Genomic DNA, 16,643 nt, shown 5'->3' on the forward strand with positions numbered 1-16,643 from the left:
CATAAACTATCAAGAGATACTAATATATTTGTTTTTTCCAAATGTTGTGTACTCATAAATGAATCTAAATAGTTCTTTTTTTGTAAGGTAATCATTTGTTCTATCAGTTTATAAGTGTCACGGTTTTTCATAGCAGTAGTGAGCAATTATTTTAACCCCTTTTTATAGATTAGAATATTAGGACAGTAAAGTGATTTTTGTATAGCAAATCCTTAGAAAGTAGTCACAGCATCGAAGTTCAACTGTAGAGAGCTCCTAGGTTTCAAGCTTGTGGTTCTCTCTCTCTCTCTTTTTTTTTTTTTTTCTTTTTCAAGATTTATTTATTTATTTGAGATAGAGCAGGGAGAGGGGAAGACGGGGAGAATCTCCATCATACTGCCCGCTGAGCACAGAGCCCAACGTGGGACTCAGTCCCACAACCCTGAGATCATGACCTGAGCTAAAATCAAGATTCAGATGGTTAACCCATTGAGCCTACCAGGCACCACCAAGTTTATAGTTCTTATTGTTCGCAATTTTTCACCATTCATCTGTAGTTAATCTGTATTATTTCTTAAAAATTGCTGCGAACTTAAAAGCTGTTTCTCAGAGATGCTACTAGTCCATTTTGACCATTTTTACTCAGAAAAGCTTACAAGTACACAAAGTACAAGGTTGATTTAAAGAAGTTTCTTTATATGCCTTTCCTTTTTGTTTGTGCATCCATTTTTGTGGTCAAGTATGTACTTTTCAATCCTTTATTTTTAAAAAACACAAAAGCAAGTTGAAAATATTTGGTCTTTTAGGTACTTGAAGGGATCTTTGAGGCAGTAATTTTGACAAGCGCAAAATCAGAAAATGAAACATAAAATTACTATCTCTAAGGTATGATGGAGCTCAGACTCAGAAGGGCTCATTCTAAAAAGTTCCTCCACTAATCTGTGAGAAGTAAAGTTTTGTATTTGTTTACCTTTTGTTTGACTTTCAGCTTCACATAAAGTATTAAAAATTGACTTCCCTAAATTGGGTGAACATTTTTGGGGAAAGTAGCACTTTGAAGATGATGTAGTAGATACATTCCCTTGCATTATGTGAGAAAAATTTGCACATTTGGAAAGATCCTAGCAGATTGTGGCAAACTAAGAGAAACAGAACAAATAATTGACCAGTGAGATCATAGGCCTCTGTCACTGCTTTTAGTTTTTACTCTCAAAATAATTTCATATGAGCAACACTTTATGTGACGGGTAATTGGTATTACTCAGCTCTTCAAAGTCGCATTATCTTGTGACAGCTGCACTGGCATTATGTTTGGAAAACCACAGCTCAGAGGCTCAGCTTAGAGATGCCACCTGAATAAGGAAGACGGAAAACATCTCCTTCTCAAGTTTTTTTCTCAAATCTCTGAAGCTAGAGATTGGTAAAAAATAAAGATGTATCATATTTTTCATAGTCGGCTCTCTTTTTTTTAAATTTTTAAAATCTATTGTTAGGCCCTTTTGTGGCTTATTTTTATTTATTTATTTTTATTCTTTAACACTTTCTAGCTTGTCAGAACTAGCTTCCCAGTTTTTCTGTTTTTAAAGAGGAAGTTAAGAATAAGGATTTCAGGGGTGCCTGGGTGGTTCAGTAAGTTAAGTGTCCAACTCTTTTTTTTTTTGAGATGTTTTTATTTATTTGAGAGAGAGCGAGAGAGAGAGCACAGAGGGAGAGAGAGAGAGAAGCAGACACACCACTGAGCAGAGAGCCCAATGCAAGACTCAATCCCAGGACCCTGAGACCATGACCTTAGCCAAAAGCCTAACCGACTGAGCCATCCAGGGGCTTCAAGTATCCGACTCTTCATTTCTGATCAGGTCGTGATCTCAGGGTTGTGAGATCCAGCCCCATGCCAGCTCCGTGCTGTTCGTGGAGCCGTCTCTCTCCCTCTGCCTCTCCACCCCCACCTCCCCACCCCCATGCTTGCTTGATCGCTTTCTCTCTCAAAAGGAAAAAAAATAATAATAATAAGGATTCTGGAGTCAGACTTTTTGAATTCCAGTCCTGGCTCTTCCACTTTTAAGAGTGTTCATGGTTTGAGCAAATTGCTTAACCTCTCTGTGCCTTAGTTTCGCAGTGTAAAATTGAGAGAACAATAGTACTTATCTCACAAAGGTGTTGTAAAGAATAAATGAGTTAATATATGTAAGCATTTTGCATGTTGTAAATATCTAATAGGTATAACTATTATTGTGATTACTATTCAGATTAATTTCCTAACTGGAACTGTAATTCTTGCTTTCAGTAGACCCTTATTTGGTAGTTTTTTCCTGTCAGGTCACCTATTCAATAGAATTAAAAGAGAATACAAAGCTCTACCCTATTATTAGACTCAATCTAGGTAAGATACTCAAATGATAATTGAGAAATGAAGGCAGTATCATCAAAAACTTAAGAAAAAGTTTAAATATGATGATTTTAAGAAATTTTATTTTCCTCTGATTATAAAAGTAAGGCACATAGAAAATTTGGAAATTACAGTAAAGAAAATCATATATAACTTTATCATGGAACAATAACCACTGTCAGTGTTTTATTTCCTTGCAGTATTTTTCCATTTTCTTACCTAATCGAGCTTCAACTTTGTAAATAATTGTATATCTACATTTTAATTTACAGTTGTTGAAAGCTCTCAATAAAAATGAAATTATATAAGAAGTAGAAGAAAACATGTACTTTTAAAAATATTTGAGATGGGGCGCCCGGGTGGTTCAGTGGGCTAAAGCCTCTGCCTTCAGCTCGGGTTGTGGTCTCGGGGTCCTGGGATTGAGCCCCGCGTTGGACTCTGTGCTCAGCGGAGAGTCTGCTTCCCTCTCACTCTCTGCCTGCCTCTCTGCCTGCTTGTGATCTCTGTCTGTCAAATAAATGGATAAGCTAAAAAAAAAAAATTTGAGATAGAAGCACCTTCGAAGCATATATAAAGTACAGGAGCCCTAATGGGAAGAATAGAGAAATTTACTAGACACAAAAAAATACTGTAAACATTGTTAAAAGATAACAACAAGGAGAAAAAATTGTTTATAGCACATGTGGCAAAGGGCGAATTTTCTGACAATACCATCGTCTCTTATAAGCCTAAAAGAAAAAGATGAACCATCCAGTAGAAAAGTGATTTAACTTTATTTGTGTTTATAGATGCGCAAATAAAAAATATTTATCTTCCAGATTGGCAGACTTTAAAAAGTTGATAGCATCCAATATTTTGAATGGTTTGGAAAGGTAGGGAGAAGAGTATCAGTACAGTATTTTGGGTGGGTGATTTGACAACTTTGAATACCTAAAATGTTGAGATACTCATTGTAGGAACTGATCTATTCACACAAACACATAAAGTTTTATTTCCAAGTATGTTAGTTAACCATTGTTTGTAGACAGAAAAGTCTAATCAACCTAAATATATATCATTCCAGATCCTGATATATATTGAAACATCCATTTTATTTATTTTTTAGTTTTAATTCCAGTATAGTTAACATACAGTGTTAAATTAGTTTTAAGTGTACAATGTACTGATTCAACAATTCTATACATTACTCAGTGCTCATCATGATAAGTGTACTCTTAATCCCCTTCACCTCGTTCACCCATTCCCCCATCCACCTCCCCTCTGATAACCATCAATTTGTTCTCTATAGTTAAGAGTCTTGAAATATCTATTTTAAATGAATGAGGTAGATTTGTATGTGCTGATATAGAATAATAGCCAAATTAGTAAGAGAAGCAATTCGAAGAATAAAAGCTTATATGGCCCCACTTATGTTAAAACAAAATAAAGGATTATCTGTATAAATGTTCGTTAGATAACTTTGTATATGCCCAGAAATTTTCTAGAAAGTACCCATAAAATCTTAACAGTGAAAAACTTTTGGAGGTGGAGATAGACTATAAGAAAATGAGAGGATTTCAGTTTTTCATTTGTTTTTTTCGATTTATCTTTTACAACAAGTATGTATTACTTTAAAATAAAGAGCAGACCACCATCAGGAAAAGAAAAAAGTGATGAGGCATTCTTGGTAAATATTCTAAAATATCTATATAATCCTTTGTATCTTATGGATGTACCACAGCTCTTTAATCATTTCGCTGTTGATGGGCATATCAGATTGTTTTCCATTTTTCACTCCGGTACATAATATTTGGGACATCTCTGTGCAGCTTTCAGATGATTTCTTTAAAATAGATTCTCAGAAATGGAAGTCAAAGAGTGTGGATATTTTAAGGCCTCAGTACATATTGCCAAATTGCTTTCCAAAATGATTGTAGCAATTTATACTCCTGCAAAGCCTCCAAATTGAAGTTTCTTCAGGGTTGCTTATTACATGATTGCTGCAACTATTGAGCTACATTTGTGCTGTGAATCTGTTACGTGAAAAGAGCTGGACAGTCCCCTGCCCCCATTTTTTAGATTTCAAACATTTGTTAACAAAATTAAATAGTCCAGAAAGGTAATATTCTTGGCTTGTCAAGATATTCTTGATATGTCCTCTTTATTTCCATCTCTTACTATAGTCACCTGTAAGTAGGAGTATAGGAAATATTAGGAATCCTATTTCTGTGTGCCTTAAGCTTTTCATCTTTGCGTGATGAAGTTTCTGGATTTTTTCTGTGGCATAATGCAGAGATCATTTATGTTCTTGCCATGAACTCTATGTATAATACGTTACCAATTCTTGGTCTTTTTCCATTAATTGCTAATTATGAATCTTAACGCTGTTCTCTGTAAGTCAGCTCATAGATAAGACCATTTTTACCTTCATTATTGAGGGATCGCATATCTTGGTCTCAGAGCATATAGCTTAGGAGAGACAGAGGTCAGGGAGCTAAAAATAAGTTCTTAGGAATTTATTCTTTCAATTTTCATATACATCTTTCTTGTATTTTAATTTTCTGAAGCCAGATTATGTCTTATATAGGATATCAGCAGAACCTTGCCAGTTGCCATGTGGAGTTGAGACTTATTGGCAGTTGGCATTGCATGGGTACGTGCAAATTTAGCTTTACGGACATAACATAGGTCTATCTATCCGCTTGTGACCTCAGTTGAGTTAGTTGAATTGGCAGCTCTACACAGTTTAATATTAACATTAATCTGAACTTTAAATATTTGCTGAAGGTTTTCTAACATTGCAGTAAAAGGAAATGATAACTGACATGTTTTTTGGGATGAGGTACAGAATTTTGAAGCAAGGAGAGTTTGTTATAGCTGATTTTTGCATTTTAAAAAGCTGTCCCTCAGGCAACAAACTTCTGCCTGGCAAAACTTTCCCATAGACATTCAAGTCTATTACCTTACTTGGTAAATAAAAAAAATTTTTTTTACAACACATGTAACAAAGGCAGAATAGCAAAATCATTGAAAGAAAAAGCAGTAATCAATGTGGAATACAGATAATACCCCAATATTCTTTAGTCTTTGCTGTTGGTCCTAAAAGTGATCTAAGAAGTAAAGATGAAGAACACAGTTTCTAAGGAGAATGGTATATAATTTATCACCATGAGACTATAAGAGCTGTTATGGCCAAAAGTGATTCAAAAGAGCATTTAACTTAGATGTGAAGGTTTGTATTTAAATGTTACTTGTGAATCTGAAAAAAGAATATGATATGGAAAAATATGGGTTAATATATGATTTTGTTGTTTACTGAAAAAGAAAAGCTTTTTGCTGAAAAGTTATTACTAAATAAATATTTAAGCTGTGTTTTATCCTTCAGTTGCTGGTGTCTTAATACAATTACAGGATATACTAAATGAAAATGGAGCTGTAAAGTCCCTGATTAGATTTTACTTTGGGCATAATTTAGTGTCTTGATCAAGTCCTACTTCAATTCTTTCATATCTGCATTAGTTTTCTTTTTCTTTTATTGAGATATAATTAATAATTTCAACCTTTTAAAGTGTACAATCCAGACGTGCCTGGGTGGCTTGGTCCTTTAAGCATCTGACTCTTGATCTCAGCTCAGGTCTTGACCTTGGAGTCGTGAGTTCAAGCCCCACCTTGGGCTCCACCCTGGCATGGAGCCTACTTAAAAAAAAATAAAATAAAATAAAACAATAAAAATAAACAAAAATTTAAAAAAATGTATAAAGTGTACAATCCAACTGCTTCTTGGCTTCTTGGTTAAGATCAAGTGTAAAGTGTACAATCCAGTGGTTTTTTAGTATATTCAGCAAAGTTTTGCAACCATTACCACTATCTAATTCCAGAATATTTTCATTCCCCAAAGTAACACCATAGCCATTGTCACTTCCAGTTTCTTCTTCCCCTTAGTCCCATGGCAACTACTAATCTGCTCTCTGTCTTTATGGATTTGCCTATTCTGGACATTTAATATTTTCACTTAGCTTAATGTTTTCCAAAGTTCATCTGTTTATAACATGAATCACTATTTTATTCCTTTTTACTGGAAAATAACATTCCTTTGAATAGATAGGCCACACTTTATCTATTCATAGTTTGTAGACATTTGGGTTATTTCTACTCTTTGGCTATTGAGAATAGTGTTACTGGGAACATTTCACATACAGGCATTTGTGTGGATATGTTTTCTTTCTTTTTTTTAAGTTGTACTGAGAACTCTATTGACACTGAGGAATTACCTTCCTGAATGGCACCTGCATGGGTATAGATTAAATGACCTTTTAGGGTTACAGCCTTTTAGAAAGGTTAAGTCTTGATTCAAAGGCCAGCTCTAGAAAAGCAGATCATTTTAGAGAAAATAAAATAGCTGAATATGGCCAACAAACTGAATATTTAGTGAACTACCCCTTTTAAAGAGAAATTTAATTTTATTTGATATTTTTTCCATCATGATGTGTATACTCTTTAATATCTATCACCTAGTTCACCCACTGCCCTCATTTCCCCTCTGGTAGCCATCAGTTTGTTCTCTGTAGTTAAGAGTCTGTTTCTTAATTTGTCTTTCTCTATTTTTTTCCTCTGCTCATTTGTTTTATTTCTTAAATTCAAAAAATGAGTGAAATTGTATGTATTTGTTTTCCTCTGACTGGCTTATTTTGCTTAGCATTATACACTCTAGCTCTATCCATGTTGTTGCAAATGGCAATGTTCTTTTTATGGCTGAATAATATTCCATTACACACACACACACACACACACACACACACACACACACCCCTCCAGCCCACATCTTCTTTATCCATTCATCTTTTGATGGAGATGGACATGGACTATTTCCATAGTTTGGCTATTATAAATAATGCTGCAGTGTACACAGGGGTGCATGTATTCCTTTGAATTAGTGTTTTTGTATTTTGGGAATGAATACTCAGTAGTGCGATCACTGGTTTGTAGGGTAGTTCTGTTTTTAATTTTTTGAGGAACATCCATACTGTTTTCCACAATGGCCATGCCAGTTTGCATTCTCACCCATAATGTGAGAGGGTTCCTTTTCTCTACATCCTTGCCAACACTTGTCATTTTTTGTGTTTGCCTTTCTCACAGTTATGAGGTAATATCTCATGGTAATTTTGATTTGCATTTTTCTGATGATCACTGGTTATGAGCATGTTTTCATGTGTCTGTTGGCCACCTGTGTGTATTCTTTAGAGAAATGTCTGTTCATGTCTTTTGCCCATTTTTTAATTGGATGATTTGGTTTTGGATATTCAGTTGTATCAGTTCTTTATATATTTTAGATACTAACCCTTTATGGGATATGTTGTTTGCAAATGTCTTTTCCCATTCAGTAGGTTGCCTTTTCGTTTTGTTAACTGTTTCCTCCACTGTGCAGAATCTTTTTATTTCAATATAGTCCCAATAGTTTATTTTTGCTTTTGTTTCCCTTGCCTCAGGAGACCTATCTAGAAAAATGTTCTATGGCCAGTGTGAGAGCAATTACTGCCTGTGCTCTCTTTAAGGGTTTTTATGGTTTTAGGTCTCACATATAGGTCTTTAATCCATTTTGACTTTATTTCTGTGTATGGTATAAGAAAGTGGTCCAGTTTCATTCTTTAGCATGTAGCTATCTTATTTTCCCAGCACCAAAAAGACTGTCTTTTTCCCATTGTATATTCATTCATCCTTTGTCGAAAAGATTAATTGACTGTATAATTGTGGGTTTATTTCTGGGTTTTCTGTTCTGTGCCATTGATCTATGTGTCTCTTTTTGTGCCATTACTTTACCATTTTATAACTACTACTTTGTAATATGACTTGAAGCCTGGAATTGTGATACCTCCAGTTTTGGGGTTTTTTTTCAAGATTGCTTTGGCTAGTGGCACCTGGTTTGCTCAGTGGGTTAAGCCTCTGCCTTTGGCTCAGGTCATGATCTCAGGGTCCTGGATCGAGCCCCACATCGGGCTCTCTGCTCAGCAGGGAGCCTGCTTCCCCCTCTCTCTCTGCTGCCTCTCTGCCTACTTGTGATTTCTCTCTGTCAAATAAATAAAATCTTAAAAAAAGATTGCTTTGGCTATTCAGGGTCTTTTAAGATTCCATACAAATTTTTGAATTGTTTATTCTAGTTCTATGAAAAATGCTACTGGTATTTTGATAGGGATTTCACTAAATCTTTAGATTGCTTTGAATAGTATAGCCAGTTTAACAGTATTTTTTCTTCCAACACAAGATCGTGGAAAGTCTTTCCATTTTTTTATGTTATCTTGAATTTCTTTTATCAGTAGTTTATAGTTTTCAAGTCTTTCACCTTTTTGGCTAAGTTTATTCCTAAATATTTTATTGTTTTTGTACAGTTGTGCTTGGGATTGTTTTCTTCATTTCACTTTCTGCTGCTTCATTATTAGTGTAAAGAAATGCAACAGACTTCTGTACATTGATTTTGTATCCTTCAACTTTACTGAATTCATTTATCAGTTTTAGTAGTTTTTGGTGGCATCTTTAGGGTTTTCTATATGTACTATCATGTCGTCTACAAATAGTGAGAGTTTTACTCTTTCTTTACCAATTTGGATGCCTTTTATTTCTTTATGTTGTCTAAATGCTGTGGCTAGAACTTAAGTACTAGTACCATAAAAGTGGTAAGAGCAGACATTCTTGTCTTGTCTCTGACCTGAAGGGAAAAACTCTCAGTTTCTCCCCTTTGAGTGTGGTGTTTGCTGTGGGTTTTTCACATAAGGCCTTTATTATGTTGAGGTATGTTCCCTGTAGACCTACTTTGCAGAAGGCCTTTTTTTAAAAGATCATGATCAGGTGTTATACTTTGTTGAATGCTTTTTCTGCATCTATTGGAATGATCTTGTGGTTTTTATCCTTCTCTTATGGTGTGACACAGCACATTGATTGTTTTGTGAATATTAAACCACCCTTGCATCCTGGGAATAAATCCTGCTTGATCGTGGTGTCTTTTTAATGTATTGTTGAGTTCAGTTTGCTAGTATTTTGTTAAGGATTTTTGCATCTATATTTATTAAGGATACTGGACTCTAGTTCTACTTTTTGTGGTGCCTTTATCTGATTTTGGTATCAGGGTGGTACTGGCCTCAGAATGAATTTGGAAGTTTTCCTTCCTCCAATTTTTTTGAATACTTTTTTTTAAAAAAGGACTTATTTATTTGACAGAGAGAGTGGGGGAAGGGCAGAGGGAAAAGGAGAGGGAGAATCTCAAACAGACACGGGGCTTTATCTCACAACCCTGAGATCATGACCTGAGCTGAAACCAAAAGTCAGACCCCAACCAACTGAACCACCCAGGTGCCCCTATTTTTGGAATAGTTTGAGGAGAATAGGTATTAATTCTTTTTTTTTTTTTTTTTAAAGATTTATTTATTTATTTATTTGACAGACAGAGATCACAAGTAGGCAGAGAGGCAGGCAGAGGTGAGAAAGCAGACTCCCCGCTGAGCAGAGAGCCCGATGCAGGGCTCCATCCCAGGATCCTGGGATCATGACCTGAGCCGAAGGCAGCGGCTTAATCCACTGAGCCACCCAGGCGCCCTGGTATTAATTCTTTTTTAAAGTTTTTGTAGAATTCGCCTCTGAAGCCATCTGGTCCTGGACTTTTGTTTGTTGGGAGTTTTTTGAATAGTGATTCAGTTTTATTGCTGACAGTTGGCCTATTCAAATTTTCTATTTCTTTCTGTTTTAGGTTATGTGTTTCTAGGAATATATCCATTTTTTCTACGTTATCCAATTTGTTAGCATATAGGTTTTCATAATATCCTGTTACAATGGTATTTCTGTGGTGTTGGTTATTATTTCTCCTCTTTCATTAGTGATTTTGTTTATTTGGATCCTCTCTCTCTCTCTCTCTCTGTTTTTAATGAGTCTGGCTAGAGGTTTATCAATTTTGTTGATCTTTTCAAAGAACCAGCTCCTGGTTTCATTGATCTGTTGTATTGTTTTTTTAGTTTCTATATCATTTACTTCTGTTCTAATCTCTTTAGAAATGTTATTTATTTATTTTAGAGAGAGAGAGAGAGAGAGAGGGTGAGTATGAGTGGAGGGAAGGGCAGAGGGAGAGGGAGAGAGAATCTCAAGCGGACTTCGTGCTGAGTGTGGAGTGAGCTCAGGGCCCGATCTCACAACCCCGAGATTATGACCTGAGCCAAAACCAAGAGTCAGACACTTACCTGACTGAGGTAGGTGTCCAAGTGCCCCTATTTCTGTTCTAATCTTTATTATTTCCTTTCTTTTTGCTGGATTTGGCTTTTGTTTATTCTTTTTCTAGCTCCTTCAGGTATAAGGTTAAGTTTTTTATTTGAGATTTTTTTTTTTTTTTTTGCTTCTTGAGGTAGGCCTATATTGCTATAAACTTCCTTTTTAGAACCATTTTTGCTGCATTGTGGACCTGTTTTCTGTTATTTTGGCTATATACGTGGAAGTAGAATTGCTAGGTCATATAGTAATTATTTGTTTAACTTTTTGAGGGCCTGCCAAACTTCCAAAGCAGCTGCACCATTTTACATTTCCATAGCAGTATATAAGAGTTGTAGTTTCTCTGCATCCTCACCAACATTTGCTATCATCAGTCATTTTTATTATAACTGTCTAGTGCATATGAAGTGGTATCTTTTGTGGGTTTTGATTTGCATTTCCTAATGACGTATAAGCATCTTTTCGTGTGTATTGGCCATTTGTGTATTTTCTTTGGAGAAATAACTCTTAAAGTCCTCTGCCTATTTTTTAATAGGGTGACTTGTCTTTTTATTATTCAGTTGTAATTTTTGTATATGTTCTGAATAATAGACCTTTATCAGACATACACGATTTGCAAATATATTCTCCCATTTGGATTGTATTTTCAGTTTCTTGGTGATAACCTTTGAAGCACAAAAGTTTTTAGTTTTGATGAAGTCCAGTTTATCTATTTTTTTTCTTTTGTTGCCTGTCATTGTTGGTGTCATATCTAAAAATATCATTACCTAATCTAGGGTCATGAAGATAAATTCCTCTGTTTTCTTCTAAGAGCTCTAGAAGGTTTGCTACTAACCTTATAGATGTTTTTCAAGTATAAAGTATATCCTGCTTTAAAAATATATATCTAGTTTCAAATTTTCTGAAGGAGAAATGTTCTGGTTTATATTTTTATTTTGAAAGAGAGGGAAGTGTTCTGAATGACCAACAGATTAATTATATAGCCTCCAGTTTGAGGACAAAACGTCCTAGCTGGGAATCACGATGTAACTTCATTTACTGTCTATTGAGCACCTGTTCCATGCCAAATACTGTTTTAAGATGTGAGGATATGTCTTTAGGCCAAAAATGTTAGGAATTGCTAGGAACATGATTAGACTAATGGTCACGTTATCTAAACAAGACATTCATAGTATATTGTGCATGTTGTTGTCTATTAATAGTGATCCTTGTGTATGATTCTTTTCTTAAAAACTTACCTAAAATGGGGGCGCCTCGGTGGCTCAGTCTGTTGAGCATCTGCCTTCAGTTCAGGTCATGATCCCAGGGTCCCTGCTTGGTGGGGATCCTGCTTTTCCCTCTCCCTCTGCCTTCTGCTCTGCCTACTTGTGCTCTCTCTCTGTCTCTCTCAAATAAATAAATAAAATCTTTTTTAAAAATTTGCCTAAAATGTCAGAATAGAGAATAGTGTTTACCCAAAATACTTGGATAAGAATTTGTTTTATGTAAGTAATGCAGGGGCACCTGGGTGGCCCAGTCAGTTAAGCAGCTGCCTTCGGTTCAGGTCATGATCCTGGGATCTTGGGATCGAGCCCTACATCTGGCTCCCTATTCAATGAGGAGCCTGCTTCTCCGTCTCCCTCTGCCTGCTTGTGCTCTCTCTCTGTTAAATAAATGAATAAAAATTATTTTAAATATTTAAAAAAATAAGTAAGTATTGCAAAACAGTTTTCATAACATTCAATTCTCCAGAATATGTTGTAATTTGGGAAGCCAAATTTGACTAAATTTTAAATTTTTACTAATTTAAAGTGTCAGCTGTGAACTCTTGTACCCTTGAACCCTTGATCAACCTTTGTGTAGCACGTTCACATTACCTGCTACAAGATATAGTATTTTGGATTTTCTTAGATTGCATTTCTTTTCTTTTCTTTTAATAAACTTAGCTATTTAGAGCAGTTTTAGGTTCATGAATCTTTTTATGAACAGCCATCCCCCAACAACATACCGTTTTGACTCTTAATAATACTTCTGAGGAAATGCATTGCATAGATAATCAGAAGTAAAAATTAAATTGTGTTTTCTAAAGCTTAAGTGAGTAGGTAATTGGCACCACCAGCTTCCTAATTGTTCAAGTCAAAACCCAAAGATCCTAGCCTCAATTGTTCTTTTTCACTCGCCCCACATCCAGTTAACTAGCAAGTTTTATTGGTCATAACCCCCAAGTATATCCCATAATCTTACTATTTCTTTCCATCTCCATTAACATCATCTCTCACCTAATCTCCTAAGTGGTCTCCTTGCTTTTTCACCCTTGCCCCAGTGACTTTCACTTACCCTTAGAATAAGATCCAAGTTCCTGATCATGGAGTATTGTGCCTTTCATCATCTGAACTTTCCCTCTCTTTTTAGCCTCATGTCTTTATTTATTTTTTTCTCTTTCATTGAATTACGGACACACTAGAATTTTTCCTATTCCTCAAGCGTACCGAACTTTTTCCTGCCTCAGGATCTTTATACTTGCTATTCCTTCAGCCTGTAATGTTCTTTCTTCATTATCAGCACCTCATAAGTCTTCCCTAATTCTTCTAAAGTAACCACAGTCTGCTCTCCTACCTTCTGCCTGTATTTTCAGTTACATCCACCTTACTTTCTTAGGTGGTGCATTAAAAATGGCCACAGATTCTTTGCAGTTCATCTTATCAGGAGATGGAGTCTGTTTCCCATCTCTTGAATCTGGGCTTGCTTTATGGTTTGGTCTGAGGAGTAGAATGTGGCATAGGTGACATTATGGGACTTCCAGGCATGGGCTCCAGAGGCCATGCAGCTGTGCTGTCATTCTGTAGGAACTACTGCCTTGTGAACAACCCCACGTTAGTCTCCTTGTGGATGAGATGCCACATGGAAAGAGAGGGAGAAGGAGAAAGGGGGCAAGAGAAAGCATGTGCACAACCATCTCCCCTAAGGCTCCAGACACATGAGTAAGGTCATCTGGGATCTGCCAACTGATTGTGAACATGTGGATTGGCCTAAACAATACCATGTAGAGCAGAGTAACTGTCTAGCTGAGCCAAACCCAAACTGGCAACCCATAGTACCTTGAGAAAATAAGTGGTTATTTTAATCCAGGTTTTGAGGTAGTTAATTATACAGTAATAGTTTATTTAATTCCTTCACAACACTTTGTAGCTACAACTACATATGCATGGGGTTGCTTACTTTATTAAATTTCCAAAAGATTTTGTGCATCTTGTTCACAGTTCGATTCTGAACACTGAGAAAAGGGCCTTGCACATAATAAATTGCTCAGTAGATACTTAGTAAATGAATGAAACAGTGAACAAATAGATATATAGTACTTTGTATGACCTGTTAGAAATAGCGTCTGGTTTTCTTTCAGGGTTAATTCTGAAAGACTTCTTGAGTTTCACCCTTTTGCACCCTAGTTCATTTGCTAGCTTTGTGATCTCAGCTAAGTCACTTAACTTCCTCATACCTTACGTAAAGACTGAGCTCATCCTTGTTAAGCACTTATTGCAGTACCTGGCACGTAGTCCAGTACATTTAAATAGAAAAAAAAAAAAAACAACAGCCAATCACCTTGTGAGTGCATTTGTCCATGGCCTTAACTTTGTGGGAACAACAGCGAGGTCTTTTTTTATGTTGTGTTTAGTTTCCTAATTTAAATATAATGGACAATCTCTTCTTTTAGTTTTTAAGTTTGGGGGGTCTTCATTTTTTTTTAACTGATGCTTAGAAGCTGACTTGAGTCCCTAAATTTTTTTTAAAAGGTTTTATTTATTCATTTGACAGAGACACAGCGAGAGAGGGAACATAAGCAGGGGAAGTGGGAGAGGGAGAAGCAGGTTTCCCACTGAGCAAGAAGCCCAACACTAAGGCTCAATCCCAGGACCCTGGGATCATGACCTGAGCCGAAGGTAGATGCTTAACAATTGCGCTTCCCAGGTACCCCAAGTCTCTAAATTAATGGCTAACTTTTCTGTAAAATAATTAAATAGGAAATACATTAACCATATAGAGAAAATAAAAGACTATATTAGTATTAAGATAGGTTATGCTGCAGTAATAAACCCTAGATTTCAGTGGCTTCAAACAAATTATTTCTTGTTCATGCTACATGTTCATTGTGGGTCTTCTGCGTATCATCATCCTTATTCCGGGATGCAGAATAACTTTCTGAAATATTGCCAGTCTCTGTGGCAGAGGGAAAGGGGGGGGACAGTGGCAGAGCACACACTGACTCATAAAGCTTCTGCTCAGATTTGATACCTATCACTTCTGCCCATAATTAGCAGCTGATACAAGCTGTGCAGCTATACCTGAGTTCAGCAAGATAGGGGAGGCAGTCCTATGACATGTACCCAGAAGGAGAGAGAATTACTGTTTTTGAACAGCTCTAATGGCTGGCACACAGAGATTAGTGGTGTCTTGTTTGATATAATGGTCAGGTCTAACCGGGGAGCTAGAAATGAGTTTCAACATGACCATGCAAACTGTCTTTGCCCAGGTTTTTTGTTGTTTTTTTTTTCCAATAGCAGTTTCCTTCACCATGGTTTTATGTGGAAAGAACTGATGCATTTGTTGATCATTTTTTTCTAGAGTGATCAGGTAGAAATTCTGAAGTTTCAATGACTCATATTTTACATATACTTTCACAACTTTCATTTTTAAGATGGGTTTTTCTTTTGAGTCACCAAGTCATCATTAATAATTGACAATGTGAGATCGCCTTGAGGAGACAAGGACACCATATTAACCTTTCATCTAAAAAACAAAAGGATATAAAGTGGAAAGCTTCTTATGTTGAGTTTTCTCATTGTCTCCCCGTCTCTCTCTCTCTCTCTCTCTCTCTCTCTCTCACACACACACACACACACACACACACACTTCTACCCATAATTCAGTCCTAGTGCCTTTGTTCCTTGCTCCTTTTGCAGCTTACGTTTTGGATTTTCAGTTGTTCATAAGCTCCTTTAGTAGAGGGTATATAGGAAAAAAAGGACATCATTTTAGATAATCTTGCTAGCTGTTCAAAACTCTACTACCAATTTTTACAGATAACTGAGAATTAGTTAAAATAGCTTATGCAGAATGAAAATTTATAATGTAATTTAAAAGAATTATGGCCAGAGATCAACACTGAATGCTTTCCTTCTTACAGCATGGTGGGGGCATTGAATAGAAAGTAGTTTGATAGAAACACTGCAGAATTTGTTTTGATTGCCATCTTTTAGTTGGTTTTACTACAGTGAGAGAAAAATGGAAACATGGGTATTAGTCATTAAAGGTCATTTGGCAGTAGCATTTACTTGGCAATGAGTTTGCTTTTCTCTCCTGCCACCCAAGTTATTTTATTTCTTTCTGTTGATTTACATAACCTCTTAGAAATGTTTCAGTACCATAAAGAACCTAAGATACAATAAACTATGTTTGGGGTGTGTGTGTGTGTGTGTGGTGTGTGTGTGTGTGTGTGTGTGGTGTGGTGTGGTGTGTGTGTGTGTGTGTGTGTGTATTTAATCTTGGGCATATTTCTTTTTGCCCAAACTAGAAATATTGTGGAGTTTAAGACCAATTGTGCTTGAAATTGTGTTTCAATAATGTTGAAGTAGCAAAGAAACTTTTAAATACCTTACTGTGTTTGCAGTGGCAAATGTTAGATTAAGTATTGAAGTATTTTTATTAAACCTCCTTAACTTTTAAATACTTTTGTCCATATAATTGTTCCTCCAGCTTAAGACTAATAATTGTTCCTCCAGCTTAAGACTAGTTCTTAAGGGCCAGGTTTAGAGGTAGAAGGACTTGTTCCTTGGGTCTCAAAACTAGGATGTCATGCTGTTACTTGCCTTCAAAGAACATATACTGCCCCCACGTTTGCTCTGAGAAGGTGTTTGAGTAATTTTTTCTGTATTGAAATCTAGAATCGAAAACTTGTCATTTTTCCCAGTTTACTTTCATTTAAGTTTTGTTGATTACTAATGATTGGAAATAAGTGATTGAAGATTATTTCTAAATATTTTCTTAATTTTAGTCAACTGGTTAACAATAGTTTCTTTCC

At 35.9% G+C, this 16,643-nt stretch overlaps 1 protein-coding gene across 2 annotated transcripts in view; it reads left to right on the plus strand.

Annotated features, from left to right (window-relative positions):
- PRORP (protein only RNase P catalytic subunit) overlaps positions 1–16,643 on the plus strand; it is a 144,269-nt gene that overhangs the window by 55,151 nt on the left and 72,475 nt on the right. The gene's annotated exons all lie outside the window — the stretch shown is intronic.

Source organism: Martes martes (assembly GCF_963455335.1).
Source record: "Martes martes genome assembly, chromosome: 7".
NCBI lineage: Eukaryota > Metazoa > Chordata > Mammalia > Carnivora > Mustelidae > Martes > Martes martes.